The 17,656-nt window shown below is 45.7% G+C and overlaps 1 long non-coding RNA gene across 1 annotated transcript in view; it reads left to right on the top strand.

Moving 5' to 3' along the window:
• The first annotated feature begins 3,981 nt into the window (after positions 1-3,981).
• The window catches only part of LOC137625725 (uncharacterized), a 29,999-nt gene continuing 16,324 nt past the window's right edge, over positions 3,982-17,656 (top strand). The window contains exons 1-2 of the long non-coding RNA XR_011040885.1: positions 3,982-4,143; positions 4,769-4,873. This is a non-coding gene — a long non-coding RNA (uncharacterized lncRNA). The remainder of the gene's footprint in view (positions 4,144-4,768; positions 4,874-17,656) is intronic.

Genomic DNA, 17,656 nt, shown 5'->3' with positions numbered 1-17,656 from the left:
AACCAGGACTTCCTCCTTCATGGGCTCTTACATCGAAGCCCTATAAACCTCCGGCACCTCAACAACCTCGCCCGTCCAAGACAACGAAACCGGCTGTGGCAGCAAAGACAACGGTGTCGAAGCCCTTTCCTGTCAAAGACAAGAAAGGCAAAAAGTCCTCCAGGAGAGGCAAGAATCCTAGGAGGAGTGGCTGAGGCCGCAAACGCTAGGGTTGGCAATCCCCCTGCATGTCCACCAGTGGGGGAATGCCTTCAAAGTTGCGCTGACAGGTGGCAGCAACTCGGGGCCGATTCCTGGACAATTTCCGTAATCAGTCGGGGATATTGCGTCCCGTTCATAACCTCTCTATCTCCCCTGACAGCTGATCCAGTGTCGTTGAGCTCCTTTGCCATGGGATCGGCAAGGGGGCAAGTCCTACGGGCAGAAGTCAAAACCATGTTAAAGAAGGGCGCTCTCCAGGAGGTCGTCGACAGTTCCCCAGGCTGCTTCAGTCGACTCTTTCTTGTGAAAAAGGCGTCTGGAGGCTGGAGACCAGTCATCGACCTCTCAGCCCTGAACAGGTTTGTCAAACAAACCTCGTTCAGCATGGAGACAGCGGACACGGTCAGACTTAGGGTGAGACCACAAGACTTCATGTATACCCTGGACCTGAAGGACGCGTACTTCCAGATCCCAATCCATCCGTCTTCAAGGAAGTACTTAAGATTCAGCCTAGACAACAAGAACTACCAGTTCAAGGTGCTCTGTTTCGGTCTCTCCACAGCACCTCGGGTATTCACCAGTGTTCACCCTGATTTCTTCGTGGGCACACAGGATCGGCATCCGTCTCCTCCGTTATCTGGACGACTGGCTGATCCTGGCAGACTCGAAGTCGACCCTTCTTCGACACCGAGAAAAGCTTCTGGGACTTTGCCAAGATCTAGGGATCATGGTAAATCTCGAGAAGTCTTTTCTGCTTCCAACTCAGCAACTGGTATATCTAGGCATGATCTTGGACACCAATCTCCACAAAGCCTTCCCATCAGACGACAGGATAGCAAGGCTGAGGAGGGTCGCAGATCCTTTCTTCAGACGAGAAGAACTCCCAGCCCAATCGAGGTTACGTCTCCTCGGTCACCTTTCTTCACTGGCCCATCTAGTTCCAAATAGTCGCCTCAGGATGAGATCCCTGCAATGGCGACTAAAGTCCCGGTGGAATCAAGGGCACGATTCCCCGGACGTCTTGGTCCCTATTGGTCCTGCGGAACAGACAGACCTTCAGTGGTGGGTGACGGACGAAAACCTACAAAAGGGAGTGGATCTTCTCGTCCTCCCCCCGGATTTGATGCTGTTCTCGGACGCCTCAAAAAAAGGGTGGGGGTCCCATGTTCTGAACCACAGGACCTCAGGCCTGTGGTCAGAATTAGAAAAAGTGCCTCCACATAAACTTGCTATAAATGAAGGTCGTATACCTGGCACTTCAACAGTTCCAACAATACCTGGCGGGTCACTCCGTGGTGGTGATGAGCGACAACACTACGGTAGTGGCTTACATCAACAAGCAGGGAGGTACCTTTTCAGAGCAGCTATCCCATCTTGCAGTAGAGATACTGAGATGAACCAAAGTCCACTCGATTCCACTATCAGCTCGCTTCATTCTAGGCAAGAGGAATGTGCTCGCCGACAGTCTGAGCAGGGCATCTCAGATAGTGAGTACCAAGTGCTCTTTGGATCGTCTAGTAGCCAACAAAGTCCTGACTTTGTGGGGTTCCCCGACTGTGGATCTGTTTGCGACAGCTTTGAAGTTCAAGCTTCCGCTGTACTGCTCCCCAGTCCCTGACCCCAAGGCACTCTGGCAAGATGCCTTCCAACAATGGTGGGACAACATCGACGTTTACGCCTTTCCCCCGTTCTGTCTGATGAGAAGGGTCCTCAACAAGACCAGAATATTGGTCAACCTTTCGATGACCTTGATAGCTCCGCTATGGCATCACACAGAGTGGTTCCCGTACCTTCTGCAGCTCCTGACGGAACTCCCGAGAGAATATCCTCCTCGACACGAGCTACTCGGACAACCACATGCCAACATCTTTCACGAAGCTGTAGCATCGCTGCGGCTTCACGCCTGGAGACTATCCAGCGTCTCCTCACAGAGAGAGGCTTTTCGCAACAAGTTGATGAAAGGATGTCTCGACACCTGCGAAAGTCATCCGCAGGGGTCTACCAGGCAAAGTGGAGTGTCTTCTGTGGTTGGTGTAGTGGAAGGGGTATCTCTCCGCTCGATGCCACTATACCAGCTATAGCGGATGCCACTATACCAGCTATAGCGGAGATCCTTGTGTATTTGCGGGAAGAAATGCGCCTTTTAGTCTCGGCAGTGAAAGGCTTATCACTCAGCCTTAAGTCTAGCCTTCAGGCTGAAAGGAATGGACATTTCCTCTTCGCTGGAACTTTTTCTACTCATACAAAGATATGAACTTACCTGCCCTCAGTCGGAAGTGAGACCTCCTCCATGGAACGTGGTTAGAGTCCTCAGGTCTCTTAAGAGACCTCTTTTCGAACCATTACGCCAGGCTTCTGATCGCCACCTTACTTGGAAGACGGTGTTCCTACTTACTTTGGCCTCGGCCAAGTGAGCCAGCGAACTTATGGTCTCTCGTAAAGACACAAAATCCAGGATTGCCGGACCCTCGGTTCGACACTCTCTGGATTTTGAGTCTCCATTCTGTAACAGGTGACCCAGACCATCTCCTACTGTGCCCAGTAAGGAGTCTGAGGCTCTATCTCAGGAGAACAGCTGCAATTCGTCCTCGGGCTCAAGCATTGTTCGTGAGCACGGGAAGGACGAAGAGGAGGGTCACTATGAATACAATCTCAGCGTGGATTCGCAGGGTTATCCATCATTCCCTGAATCCCGACCCTCCTGCGTCACGTCGCCCTAGAGCACATGATGTCAGAGGCATTGCTACGTCCCTGGCATTCAAGAAGAATTACTCTCCGACGCAGGTTTTACAAGCAGGGGTTTGGAAGCGTCAAACGACCTTCACAGCCCACTACCTGCAAGACGTGACCCACAGGAGACTTGATACGTTCTTTATCGGCCCTGTGGTGGCTGCACAACAGCTGGTTTAAACCTCAGGCTCCCTAATGGACAAGTAGCAGAAGGTTGAGGGCATTGTTACCCGGTCTTAGTCTGCTTGAATGAAAAGGTTTGTCTGGCCCTTATTCTTTTCTTCATCCTCCCCTCTCTTGGGGAAAGCAGCATCCTGGGTTCTCTGCACAGCTGACCTCAAACCACTGTAGGTAAACCATGTTTCCTTGTGTTCCTACTATTAAGATAATGCTGTCACGTCCCCATACCCTTACGAGGTGGTATTGGGAACGTCGTATCCTAGAATTCCATGTAAAGGACTTCAGGTCAACTTCCTAGAACGAGTCACACTTCATTCCTTCACACACAAGCTTACGTAGGCCGCGGTCCTTGCAGAGCAAGGCACTTGCGAGGTGCAGGGACTCCTTATCTTGAGCACTGACACACTCAGATACTGAGTCACAGGCAAAAAGCCAAAAGCCAGTAACGGCTGGGACTTACCACCCAATCTAAGGGTTAAATAGCATGGTTTGTATTTCGGTTACGGAGCAAAGGACAAATTTGGAGATAATTGTATTTTTCCTAACCATACAAACCTTAGCTATTTAATCAAACTTGCCCACCAGCCCTGTCCCCCTGGAAGTCCTACCTCTAAGCAAAGTGAGCTAGTCACAGGTGTGTGAGCGGGGAAGGGGTAGCTACCCCTCCCTACCCCCTGGCTAACTAGCGAGGGGGTAGTAAACTCTAGTTAAAATTCTAATGGCTCGTCATTTCAGCTACGCCTAAAGTAATACCCATATTAAATAGATAAGGTTTGTATGGTTAGGAAAAATACAAATTATCTCCGAATTTGTCATATTTAGATAATGTAGGTATTGCATTACATGTACTTAATGGAGTATCTTTTTGCAGATAATGGCGTACGTTGTCAATTTGAAAGGAAAATTATCTTCAGAATTTGAGCACCATTCGACCTACCCAAGGATTTCTCCAATAAGAGAGAGAGACATTTTGAGTAGAAGACACACCTGATGAGAGAAACTACCCTCCTACATGCTTCCAACATGTTGAAGGCAAGTGTCACAGATAGAGACCATCAGTGTTAATCTTTCATGGTACGGCTGGTTTTCCTTTCGTGGGTATTTTTGCAGACCTGTGTCAAGTCTATATTATTTTTTTTATAGCCCTTATGCTAAATGAGACCTTGTAGTGTATAAGGTATGTAATCCATAGTAACAAACACAATAATCAAGTGACTACTTTTAGTAGGGCACATAACCAACTTCATATCAATTTGGCATTACCTAATACTATTCAGTGCTCTTTTAATGAAAAATTCATTCATTTTACCCAGCTAAGAAAATGTCTCGAATTTCTAACTGATCCGCTCTGCAGTTCTAAATGGGTAAAACATTCTAGCGCATAGTAAATAAATCATGAAAAATATGTGACTAATGAAGGTTCATACTCGTATTAAATTCATCATCTGTACTTTATAACACCCGGCAGAATTGGCAGTCTTATTAAGACCCAATAAAGATCTATACATGTTGTACAGTGTAGGCTAATCCTGGCATGGTATATTACACCAAGTAAATCTGTCTGTTTGTAGCGTTTATTTACATACGTAGATTTTTAATCAGTGTTTCCATAACGTGATAAACTTAATCGATAATGTATTTGTTTCTTTTATTTTAGGTGACCTCTACAGCAACAACGCAATGGTATATGAGGCTTCCCTAAAGCAGAGAGTTCTCAAGTCGAAATTGTCAGAAGATGACTTTATCAACAATGTTGTAAAAGGTAGATATTATGGCAAATGTACCAGAGCTTTGCAAGGTAACAGGATTTTATAATAGGAATTTGAAACTCCATATGAAAGGATATCTAAATAATTGAATCTCTCGTAAAGGGGGTAGCACCATCAGTGCATTACTTTGGGCTGTACATTATCTTTTTTAGCCACTAGCTGCGCTTTCTTTTTAATCTTCACCTATATATGGGTAATGAATGGACTCCCAGACCCCATTGCTTGAGCCTTATATCCAAAATTCTTGTTTGTTCCGTAACTGAAATACAAACCACGCTATTTACATGGGGTAATTACTTTCGGCGTAGCTGAAATGACGAGCCATTGGAATTTTAACGAGGGTTTACTACCCCACCTCTAGTTAGGTGGGGGGTAGGGAGGGTAGCATACTAATCCCCCCCCCCCCCTCACACACACCTTTGCTCTTGGCTCTTGTGGCAGACGGACGTGTCCGCTTTCACCATCACCTCTTTTGAACATCCATCACTAATCTTTCTTTTGCTTTTCCTTTGACAGAGTGTTTGTGAAGTTGGCCTCTGGCTTACCTGACCGCCCTTGTGGCACGTTTATGTCGGCGGTCGACACGGATCCCCACACCTTGTGTCCTTATTGTAGGGGCCAACGGTGTGATAGAGATAAGGTTTGTGGTGAGTGTAGGGAGTGGTCTACCTCCCAGTGGGAGAGGTTTTCTCGGCGCCGGAAGAAGTCCAAATGGGATATTTCTCCTTCAAAGGTTTCTTTGAAAAGAGAAAATCCCAAGGACTCCTCTTCCGTGGCCCAAACCTCCTCCGAAGCTCCCACTCGATCGGTTTCTCCCTAGAAGCCGTCGAGTGGTAGCATAGACCGTAGTTCTGTTGACCGATCCCGGGGTGTGGGAGAGGGAGTTGCCTCCCATAGCGAGGCAGCTCCTCCTCCTCCCCCGGAGGAGGATATTATCATGCGTGTAACTAATAATGATTTATTACAGCTTTAGGCTTCCTTGGGGCTTCAGGGTTTGCCCTCCAAGGAAGCCCTGTTTGACATGATCAAGTTGGTAGCAGCTGTCAAACAGTCGCCGACGGTAGCAGAGATCGATCCTCTGTCTATCGTCGACATTGTAGCCGCAGAGGCTTCCGATGAGTTGTTTCAAACCCCTGCTCCTAATGTTGCTGCTGTAGCTGAAGGCTTAGTTCCCCCCTCCGAACATCCTTTGAGGGAGGAGCTAAGTCCTACGGTCTCTCCTACCGGTGATTCTCCCCCTCGGGGGAGTTCACTCACAGAGACTCCTCTTCGGAGGACCGCTGATGGTCAGCCCGCTGACCCCACGGCCCCCAGAGGACGTATAAGGCGTAAAGCTCGCCTTCTCCTTCGCCGTAGAGGTCTTCCTGCACCTCACAAGGGTGTTAGGAGGCGCCTCTTTGGCTTATCATCTTCGCAGTCCTCCGCAGAAGAACCTCGCCGTCGTTCACCGACCCTGCCAGCTACATCCCTAGACCTCTCTGCAGATCGTTCGCGATCTCCTTCGGTGGAAGGTCGTCCTTACAAAGGGCACGCCAACCTTCCACCCACCAGACCTGCTGACCTGCCGTCACCGTTCCTGGCTGCCGATGCGCTGTGAGCGCCTTCTTATCCCGTTGTAAAACGGGCAACGGTCCCTTCGGGGCATAAAGGGCGTGAGCACAAATTGGTGTCTAAATCCCTGAAGCACTAGGTATCCCCTGCGCGCCAACGATCTCCTGCTGCAGATGTTCCTGTCTTAGCGCGCCAGTGCTCATCTGCGCTCGTGCGCATACAAGCAGTTGTTCCTGTCACTGCGCGCCAACGCACAGCACTGGAATCTCCTGAGATAGCCCACAGCCGCTCACCGGGACTCCAGCGCTTCCAGAACGCCAGCGCACTTCTGCGTGCCCTCATCCTGATGCGCGCCATGCGTGCCCACGTTCTCCTGCGCGCCAGGCACCACCACGATCTTCGGATCTGGGCGCAGTGGGGAGAGTAACCTCTTCTGCTCGTCAGCGCTCACCTGCGCGCCATCGCGCACAGTCTCCAACGCGCGACTTGCACGCCCATCACTTCAGCCAGATATGCGCACTGCGCGCCCGCACACTAGGGATATATCTCCTGCGCGCGCGCCCAACGTTATCGCCCTCACGGGCTCATCGGCAGGATACAGCGCGCGCGAGCGCTCATCCAGCCTTCTGCGCACCCCCAGTCATCGCCAGTCCATGCCTCTGCGCGCCATCGCTAGCCCACGCACGCCATCGCCTGTGCCCTCGCGCGAACATTCTCCCGTGCGCGACCCAGGGCAGAGCCCATCGCACGATTTGCAGCGTGATCACAGGCGCGACCCCACACGCGAGGCTGCAGGACATCTGCACTGTTCCCCAGTGCAGAACAGCGCGCTCGTCGGTGGAAGGGAGGTTTCCGGATAGGTCTAAGGACTCTTCTCCTTCAGTTTCTTTACAGGCGAACCCTCGTTTGGTAACTCCTCCTAGGGATCGAACGATCCCCTTCCCTCCAGAGGGAGTTTCTGACAGCGCGACTGTCAGTCAGCAGCCTTGGTTTGGGACCATCGTCAGAGCTCTCGTGCAGGCTTTTAAGCCTGTTTTCTCTGAGCTTGGTCACAAATCATTGGCGGCTTCTTCTCTCCTGAAGAGGAAGAGAGGAGTGTCTACCATGGTAACTTCTCCAAGGGCGAAGCTGACTCCTCTTGAAGAAGGCCCCCTCTGCCCCCCAGACTTTCTCTCACTCCACTGCGGACGAGTATTTCCCGTCCTGTGGGGAGTCAGGTGAGGCGGGTCGTTCCCCCATCGCACCAATGGGGGAAACCCCACCTCGCCCCGAGAAGTCTTCTCGGGTAGGGGTTAAGAAGAGCCTTCCACCATCACTGTTGGAGTCCTGCATCCCTCCCAGGAGGGAGTCGAAGGACTCTAAGACTCTGCCGAAGTCTTCAGCAAGGATTAAACCGGAGCCAGCCAAGCCCTCAGAGAACCTCCACGAGTCTCCCCAGGAAGAGCCTCTGGGGACAGGAGACTTTGCTGCCAGCCCTTCAGGAGGAGAGCTGCAGGAATCAGAACATGCGTTCTGGCAGGTTCTGACCCTTATGAGGAATCTAAATGGGTTGCGGATCCAGAGATTCCCCTCATGAGGGCAAGGACACTGTCTTGGACCGAGTCTTCGGTACTCAAAAACCCTCGAGGGCCAGTGCGGCTTTGCCCTGGTTGCAGGGGGTTAAGAGTGCCAGAGACAAGGTCGAAGGCCAGCTCTCAGAGCTTGCCTTCCCCAGCCGATCCAGCACCGGTAACAAACTCCTCCCGCCTCCTCGTGTCCATCAGAGGAGTTACTAAGAGATCTTGGAGGAGACTTGTTTAGCTCTTCCTTTACACCACTCTCTGGAAGAGCTTAAGGGGGGAGTCCCTCTAGAGAGACTTTCCAACCGGCATGTCTCGTATTCTGCAACGGAGATCCTGAGCCAGGAGAAGGTGGCGAAGTGTGCCATGCAGGCAACTTCGTGGCTGGACATCTGGCTAGGGTCTCTGGGCATCCTGTTACGATTTGAGGACTTGCCCAAAGAGAGTACCAGGAAGGCCATGGAGACCTTTTTACTCTCAGGCGCTCGTACTATTGAGTTTCTAGCCCACCAAGTCTCGAGCTTGTGGTCTAATACCACCTTGAAACGTCGAGATGCGGTGTCTGAGAGATTCCACCAAAAGGTCCCCAGTACCGACATTAACAGGCTCAGACATTTTTCCGTCTTGGGTAAGAACTTGTTTGAGCCTAAGGACGTGGAGCCGGCAGCTGAGAGGTGGAGGAAGTCCAACCAGCACTCCCTTATACATGGGCCCTAACATCGAGGCCCTACAAACCTTCAGAGACCCAGCAATCACGTCCTACCAAGAGTACTAAAAGGCAGTTGCAGCAAAGACACAGGTGTCTAAGCCCTTTCCTATCAAGGACAAGAAAGGCAAAAAGTCCTCCAGGGGAGGAAAGAATCCTAGAGGGAGCGGCCGAGGCCGCAAACGCTAGGATTGGCAGTCCCCCTGCCTGTCCACCAGTTGGGGGATGCCTACAAAGATGCGCGAGAAGGTGGAAGCAACTCGGGGCCGATTCCTGGACGATTTCCTTTATCAGTCAAGGATATCGCATCCCGTTCGCAACATCTCTACCTTCCCTGACAGCGGATTCAGTGTCATTGAGCTCCCTTGCCATGGATTCGGCAAGGGGGCAAGCCCTTCGGGCAGAAGTCAAGATCATGTTGAAGAAGGACGCTCTCCAAGAGGTAGTCGATGGGTCCCCAGGCTTCTTCAGTTGACTCTTTCTTGTAAAGAAGGCGTCTGGAGGCTGGAGACCAGTCATCGACCTCTCAGCTCTGAACAGGTTTGTCAAGCAGACCCCATTCAGCATGCAGACGGCCGACACGGTCAGACTTGCAGTGAGACCGCAAGACTTCATGTGCACACTGGCCTTGAAGGACGCGTACTTCCAGATCCCAGTCCATCCATCTTCGAGGAAGTACTTGAGATTCTGCCTAGACAAAAGGTTTACCAGTTCAAGGTGCTGTGTTTCGGTCTCCACAGCACCGCAGGTGATCACCAGAGTGTTCACCTTAATATCGTCGTGGGCTCACAGGGTCGGCATCCATCTCCTCCATTACCTGGACGACTGGCTAATCCTAGCAGACACGGAGGCAGCCCATCTTCAACACTGAGACAAACTTCTGGGACTTTACCAAAATCTGAGGATCATGGTAAATCCCAAGAAGTCTTCTCTTGCTGCCCACTCAAAGACTGGTATATCTAGGCATGATCATAGACACCAATCTCCACAAAGCCTTCCCATTAGACGACAAGATAGCAAGGCTGAGTAGGGTCGCGAGTCCTTTCCTCAGACGAGAAGAGCTTCCAGCCCAATCGTGGTTAAGTCTCCTCAGTCACCTTTCATCCCTGGCCCGTCTAGTTCCCAATGGTCGTCTCAGAATGAGGTCTCTCCAGTGGCCATAAATCCTGGTGGAATCAAGGTCATGATCTCTATGGGTTCTGCGGAACAGACGAACCTTCAGTGGTGGGTGGCAGACGAGAACCTTCGAAAGGGAGTGGATCTTCTCGTCCTCCCCCCGGATTTGATGCTGTTTTCGGACGCCTCAAAGAAAGGGTGAGGGACCCACATTCTGAACCATAGGACCTCAGGCCTGTGGTCAGAATTAGAAAAGTGCCTCCATATAAACCTGCTAGAAATGAAGGCCGTATTCTTGGCGGGCCACTCTGTGATGGTGATGAGCGACAACACCACAGTAGTGGCTTATATCAACAAGCAGGGAGGTACCTTTTCAGAACAGCTATCCCATCTCGCAGTAGAGATACTGAGATGGACCGAATTCCACTCGATCCCACTTTCGGCTCTCTTCATTCCAGGGAAGCAAAATGTGCTTGCTGACAGTCTGAGCAGAGCGACGCAGATAGTGAGTACCGAGTGGTCTTTGGATCAAGTAGCCAGCAAAGTCTTGACTTTGTTGGGTTCCCCGACTGTATCTGTTCGCTACAGCCCTGAACTTCAAGCTCCCGCTGTACTGTTCCCCAGTCCCGGATCCCAAGGCACTCTGGCAAGATGCCTTTCAACAAACCGTAGGGACAACATCGACGTGTACGCCTTTACCTCGTTCTGTTTGATGAGGAAGGTGCTCAACAAGACCAGAATATCGGTCAACTGTTCGATGACCCTGATAGCTCCGCTATGGCATCACGCGGAATGGTTTCCAGACCTTCTGCAACTCCTAACGGAGCTTCCGAGTGAACTCCCTCCACGACACGAGCTACTCAAACAACCACATGCCAACATCTTTCACAAACCCGTGGCTTCGCTTCGACTTTACGCCTGGAGACTATCCAGCATCTCCTCACTGAGAGGATTTTCGCAACAAGTTGCGAACAGGATGTCTGGACACCTGCGAAGGTCACCCGCAGGGGTCTACCAGGCAAAGTGGCAAGTCTTCTGTGGTAGGTGTCGTGGAAGGGGTATCTCTCCACTCGATGCCACTATTCCAGCAAAAGTGGAGTTCTTTGTGTATTTGCGGGAAGAAATGCGCCTTTCAGTCTTGGCAGTGAAAGGCTATCGCTCAGCCTTAAGTCTAGCCTTCAGGCTAAAAGGAGTGGACATTTCTTCCTCGCTGGAACTTTCCCTACTCATACGGAGTTATGAACTTACCTGCCCTCAGTCGGAAGTGAGACCTCCTCCATGGAATGTGGTTCGAGTTCTCAGGCCTCTTAGAGACTTCCCTACGAACCATTACGCCAGGCTTCAGATCGCCACCTTACAGTGAACCCTCGCTACTTCGCGGTTCGACCATCGCGGATTCACCACTTTTCGGGTTTTTTCCATAACCCATATATATATACATATTGCGGATTTTCCGGAAATTTCGAAAATACCGCGAAATCTGAAGACCCCCAAATACGATATTTCGTTACCTGTAATTCCAATAATACTGTAATTAGTAATATCTGCTCTTACTGATTGTTCATTGCATTACATATGATATATAATTCAGCACAGAAAGAAATAAAACACGAAAAGAGAATGTGATCATACGATAATACAGTACTGTATACAGTACGTAGTAAAATTAAATCGAACATGAAACGCAAATCAGATGCAGTCATACCATATTAGAATGGTGTAAGGCTGCTGGTGGCTACTACTGTACTACAAATGTAATGGATGTGCATCTTTTCCATGATTCTTTTGTATGTATACGTACGTAGTACTGCATCCAATAATATTCTTTGTTGCAAAAATCACATTTCGAATAAGCGTACGAGAGAGAGAGAGAGAGAGAGAGAGATCCTACAAAAGAATAAAATAGCATACGTAAAGCTATTATTATTATTGTTATTATTATTATTGTTGTTGTTAATAAAATTATGATTGTTATTATTATTATCATTATTATTATTACAGTAATGTACTGTATTATTATCATTTATTACTATTATTTTTAATACTGTACATACGGTATGCGCGGGGTATCTTGTACTTTGAGTTGGTAACCTACGCATCATATACTGTAAGACGGGTTGTGATTGGTTCAAGCGCTGATAGATGACGAATCAGAACTCAAGTTTTGTTCCCCCCAGATGCTGAAGCCTTGATGTGGATGGGGGCTTAGGGATTAGCAGCTAGGTTCCGATGTTTGGTGGGAATTGCTTCCCCACTGGTTCTTAGTGCCAAGCTGTTGATCCAACTAAATTAGTCAGCACTTTCTCTTTTCCTTTTGTTTTTTCCTTTTTTGTCCCATCTCCAACTCTTGGACATGAACTTGTTATTGACTTTGGCTTATGTTTGATTATGGTTTGGCTGCCTCTTTGGATTTGACGCAGGTGGGATGGACGGCATGCCATCTCAAAAGAACTCGAGTACCGGACGTGACCGAGCGAGGGGAAAGTTTTATGTCAAACCTTTCCCTCAGTGCTGGGTCTGACGTTGACGGCCGTCATGACGCCTCAAGTGCTGAGGGCGGGGTGTATCTCTGGATATTGCCCCTAGGGCGGCCCTAATTGTAGGGATGAACCCGTCCTCTAAGTGTGGCTCCTTGGTGGGTGGGGGGAATATCCAGACGAAATTAATCTTCTCGTCATTATGGCGAACCCACCGAAACCCGTTGACGACCAATCCGCTTCATCTCTGGCTGACTCTTCCAGGAAAATAGTTCACTCGATGGACTCGCATTCATCCAGTGTTATTACTCTGGAACCTTTCATTCCAACTTCCCCCAGATGCCAGAGAAATAAAAACACTGGCAGTTTAAATCAATATTTAAGGGTCCTATATTGTGAGGGAATTACTCGCAATGGGAATTATGAAGAATTATTTGATGTTCTGAAAAAGTTTGGAGATATAACAAGAATGAAACTGCAGCTCTCCAAAGATAAACAAGAATTTGAGGCTTATGTCACTTTTAGTAACACATTACAAGCTACAAATGCTTTTCATGAAATAAGAAATGGTAAAGTTTCTGACCTTTCTTGTCGAGTGAAATTGCATAGTATAAAAAATGTTTTAGACTCGGAATATGACTTTATACCCAAATGCTCTGCCTTGCATGAAGAAGTTCTGGAAAATACCAGAATAGTACCAGAACCAGTCTGGTATGTAGCTTCATACAAGGAGGGATGTAATAATCTGATAAAGGGGTATGAATGTATTGAAAAAAAGGTAGGCTGTATTCCTCAGGGAAATTTAACACGCTATGGCCGTTGTCTGCTTATTAAAGCAGGTAACGAATCTCAAGCTGTATTATTGAATAATTTTAAAGCTTCCTCGTCAGATATAATCCAGAGAGTCTCTCCTCACCACTCTTACAACCACGCAAGAGGAATTATTTATAGTAGGGATCTAAGTGAATTTTCTGATGAAGATATACTGAAAAGATGCCCAGCTACCGTTCTTAAAGCTAAAAAACTAAAAGGGAATAATAATGCAATTTGTTTAATCTTTTCATCACTTTACCAACCAGATTACATCAAGATCAGACACTTAAACATTCCGGTCAAGAAATTCCACCCACGACCAATGCAATGTTATAAGTGTTATGAGTATGGCCACATTAATGTAAAGTGTACTAATAAGAAAAGATGTTATATTTGTTCCGAATTTCATGATCCCAACAAATTCCATGATACCTCCGCCGATTTTACTCATGAAAAGTTTTGTTTCCATTGTGAGGGAGCTCATTCTCCCAATTCTAAACTGTGTCCTCAGTACAAACTGGAGCAATCAATAATTGAGACTGCCAATAATGAGTATATAACTTTTGGCGCAGCAAGGAAAAAACTTAATGGTTCTAATCCAACATATGCCAGAGTTTTGTCCAATCCCGTAAAGTTAAATAATAATTCAAGGAATACTTACCCCACAGTTACTGCTGGATCTAAATATACTGAGATTTCACCTTCTTCATCAACAAATCCCTCAAGGCCCGACAAGATTTCCAATAATTCCAGCAAGCCACAGAACTTTCATCCAGTTCCAGCTATTCTGGAAAACAATAATAGCAGTAGAATAAACAAAAAACCAAATAACAAAGTAGGCCAAAATGGTCCCTTAAAGCAAGAAGACCGTATTCCACTGCAAAACCGTTTCAACACACTAACCACAGACAGTGCCAGCAAGGCTATAGAAAACAGGAGAAATAGAGATGGTTGATATCGAGCCCCATAAATCAAAATGCGTAAGCAAGAAAAGAGTAATTGAAGATACAACACCACCCAAACCCAAAAAAACAAATAATATAGAATTTATACCAGATGCAATTGAAATGGATATCGAAAAATTACTAGAACTCCCAACCTTTGGACCCGAACCTAACACAGTCAATAACCACATCACTAAACAAGTGATAAACGTTGAAGTCCATAGGAATCCCAATGACCCTCAAGGAAGTGAAAGCAAGTCAAATAATAATGCACCCATTAAAGAAATAAGCCCTTCTCCAGTTCTAGGTATGACTGGAAAACTAATGCTTTCACGTAAAACAATGGCAGAAAATACAACACACAAAGTTTCATGTGGTTGTAACGATTGCTTCATGGCAGAATTCAATGACCCTAAAAATCTAAATGTACATAAGATGAATAATATAATAGATAATTTTACTAAGAACAAAAACAAAAACCAGTATGGCAAATTAGAAAGCCACAATGCTGGTTGTATGTGTGTTGACCATCTAATAAAGAAACGTGCAACAGGCACCCTCCAACTGGAAAAATTTATAGAAAAACTTAACCTTAATCCAAATGACACCCAGGAAGCTAATACAAACAAGGGTAAAACCCAGGGAGCCATACCCAAGGAACCAAATCTTGATTCAAAAACTACAACTAGCGTAGTCAAGCAGAAACCTGTCTCCAACAGAATAACCAGAAATAATGCCTTACCCAGTGGAAATTTATCTTCTTTGCCGTAACGTTCAACCCTTACATAATTCAGTGGAATATTAATGGTCTTAAAACCAGTTTACATCTAGGGGAAATCCAAAGACTATTGAAAAATTATAACCCTATTGCAATATGCTTACAACATACTAATGATACTGTTCCTTCAATAGGAAACTACAATTTAGCATCTCGCTCAATCCCTTCTCCCAGTACTTTAGGGACTGCAGTATATGTTCATAATAAAGTAACTTATGATGCTTCAATATTCAACACATCAGAATTTCAATTATCTGGAGTTAGATTACATCTAAATAACAACACTTAATATCTATAATATGTACAATCAACCCTCTTTCAACTATGATATACAAAATCTACCTAAAGTACTCCCAAATATGCAAGAGGATATACTATTACTAGGAGACTTCAACTCCCATAACTCCATATGGGACACCAATTGTGTTGATGTTGACATAAATGGTTCAAAGGTTGAACAGATGATGAATGATCATAACCTCTGTATATTAAATGAGGCAGAGAGTAGCACTTACTATTCAAAAGCTCATGGAACCTATTCGTCAATAGATTTAACTCTGTTCCAATAATATTGTTGATAGGTTCGAATGGAATGTCTTAGACGACCTGTTTACCAGTGATCATTTTTCTATTTTGATTACCATATTAGGACATACTCCAACTTCTTCGATTCAACGATATAATACAGATAAAGCTGACTGGGATAAGTTCAAGTTTTACACTAAGCAAGTGCCTCCCTTTGATTACTCTCAAGATCATGATAAAACAAATGATGACGTTGAGAATTTTATCACACAAGCGGCTGATAAATCGATACCTCTGACTGGCACCCGACAGTTAAAACATTCAGTCCCATGGTGGTCAGAGACATTAACCCAGCTGATAAACGAAAAGCATGCAGTTGGAAGAAAATTAGAAACCCTAAATAAAAGATTCAAACATTTGAGCACTGGTCCCCTAATGTTAGGGAATAAAATAAACAAACTGGTTGACATAGCAATAGAAATTAGTGTGTTGAAACCATATTTTAATAGGGTTTCTGCTAAATTCAGAAAGGAAGTAATTAAAGGCAAGATAATTTCATGGCAAAAATACGTGTCAAGCATATCGGATAATACTTCTGTGCAGAAGGTGTGGCAGAAGTTTAGGAAGATTAATGGCTCTTACAGCAAACCATCGAGACACGCATTAATGCATAACGGCTCGTTAATACATGATACTCAGACAATCTCTAATATTATCGGCCATAATATTGAAAATATAAGCAGCATTGATAATTTAGATGCCCACTTTCGAGCCATTAAAAGAAGAGAAGAAGCAACACCATCGAACTTTGATACTATGGAGGATATCTATTACAATAAAAGATTCACTGAAGAGGAGCTGGAATTTGCCTTATCTAATTGTAGGTCAACAGCCCCGGGTAAAGATAAGATAAATTTTGATATGATTAGAAATCTAGCCCCTTTAGCTAAAGCATATCTATTGGATTTTTACAATCATCTTAGGACCAAACACCTATTTCCAAAGGCATAGAAACATGCAATAGTAATACCAATAGTAAAGGCAGGGAAAGATCCAAGTAATCCAAACAATTGCAGACCAATTTCATTAACCAGTTGTATATGTAAATTACTGGAAAAAATGGTAAATTATAGACTAAATTGGTGTTTACGTAGCAATAATATTCTATCAACTTCTCAATTTGGCTCACAATCAGAACGATCTTCTTTGGATTCACTTTCACACTTAGAAAATTATATACATAGAGGCTTTGAACGAAAACAGATCACAATAGCCATATTTTTTGATATTCAAAAGGCATATGATACAACGTGGAGACACTCGATACTAAAATCCTTACATCAGAATGGTTTTCGAGGACACCTTCCTATTTTTATTAGAAATTTTATTGGTGGAAGAACGTTTCAAACTCGTATTGATAACATCTACTCCGAATCTTTTAATCTTGACAGTGGTGTACCGCAAGGCAGTGTTTTAAGCGGGACTCTTTTTGCATTGGCAATTAACGACATTGTTAATCAAATGCCACAAGGAGTGCAAAGTAGTCTATATGTAGATGACTTTGCAATTTACTATTCCTCCAATAGCTTGCGTCATTTACAAAGGATTCTAAATAGTGCCACTAGAAAAATACTAGAGTGGACCGCATCTGTTGGTTTTAGACTTTCGGCAGAAAAAACTCAAGCCATAATGTTTTATAAAAATAGTAGATGGAAGCAGAACCAAGATATCCATCTAACATTGGGCAACGTACAAATCCAATTTCAAGATAAGGTAAAGTTTTTGGGACTAATTTTTGACACCCATTTGAATTTGAAAGCACATGTATCATACATCAAATCCAAATGTAACAGTGTTCTTAATTTAATGAGGAAATTATCTCACACAACCTGGGGTGCAAGGAGATCAACTTTACTAATGATGTATAAAGCATTAGTATTATCAAGAATTGATTATGGTAGCCCAATTTATGGTTCAGGATCAGAAGCAACTTTGAAATCTTTAGATCCAATACACACTCGAGGCCTGAGAATTTGTAGCGGAGCATTTAGATCATCCCCAAATCTCTCAGTCTTATGTGAAATTGGAGAACCCCCATTGTCTTTGCATCGGGATTTTGTAACAATGCGGAGTGCATTGAAAATTTTATCCACTAATTCTCCAACAAAAAAGCTTTTTAATGAGAGGGACATATTTATAAACAACCATGAACCACCATTCCCAATTAGGGCAAACAGACTGTTACAATCAACAAACGTTAAAGTGAGTCTTATCCAACCATCTTTATTTCCCCCACCTTGGATTATG

The sequence above is a fragment of the Palaemon carinicauda genome, chromosome 32 (assembly GCF_036898095.1).
Source record: "Palaemon carinicauda isolate YSFRI2023 chromosome 32, ASM3689809v2, whole genome shotgun sequence".
Classification (NCBI taxonomy): domain Eukaryota; kingdom Metazoa; phylum Arthropoda; class Malacostraca; order Decapoda; family Palaemonidae; genus Palaemon; species Palaemon carinicauda.
Note: the sequence above shows the minus strand (reverse complement) of the source record. Positions and strands in the feature narration are given on the sequence as shown.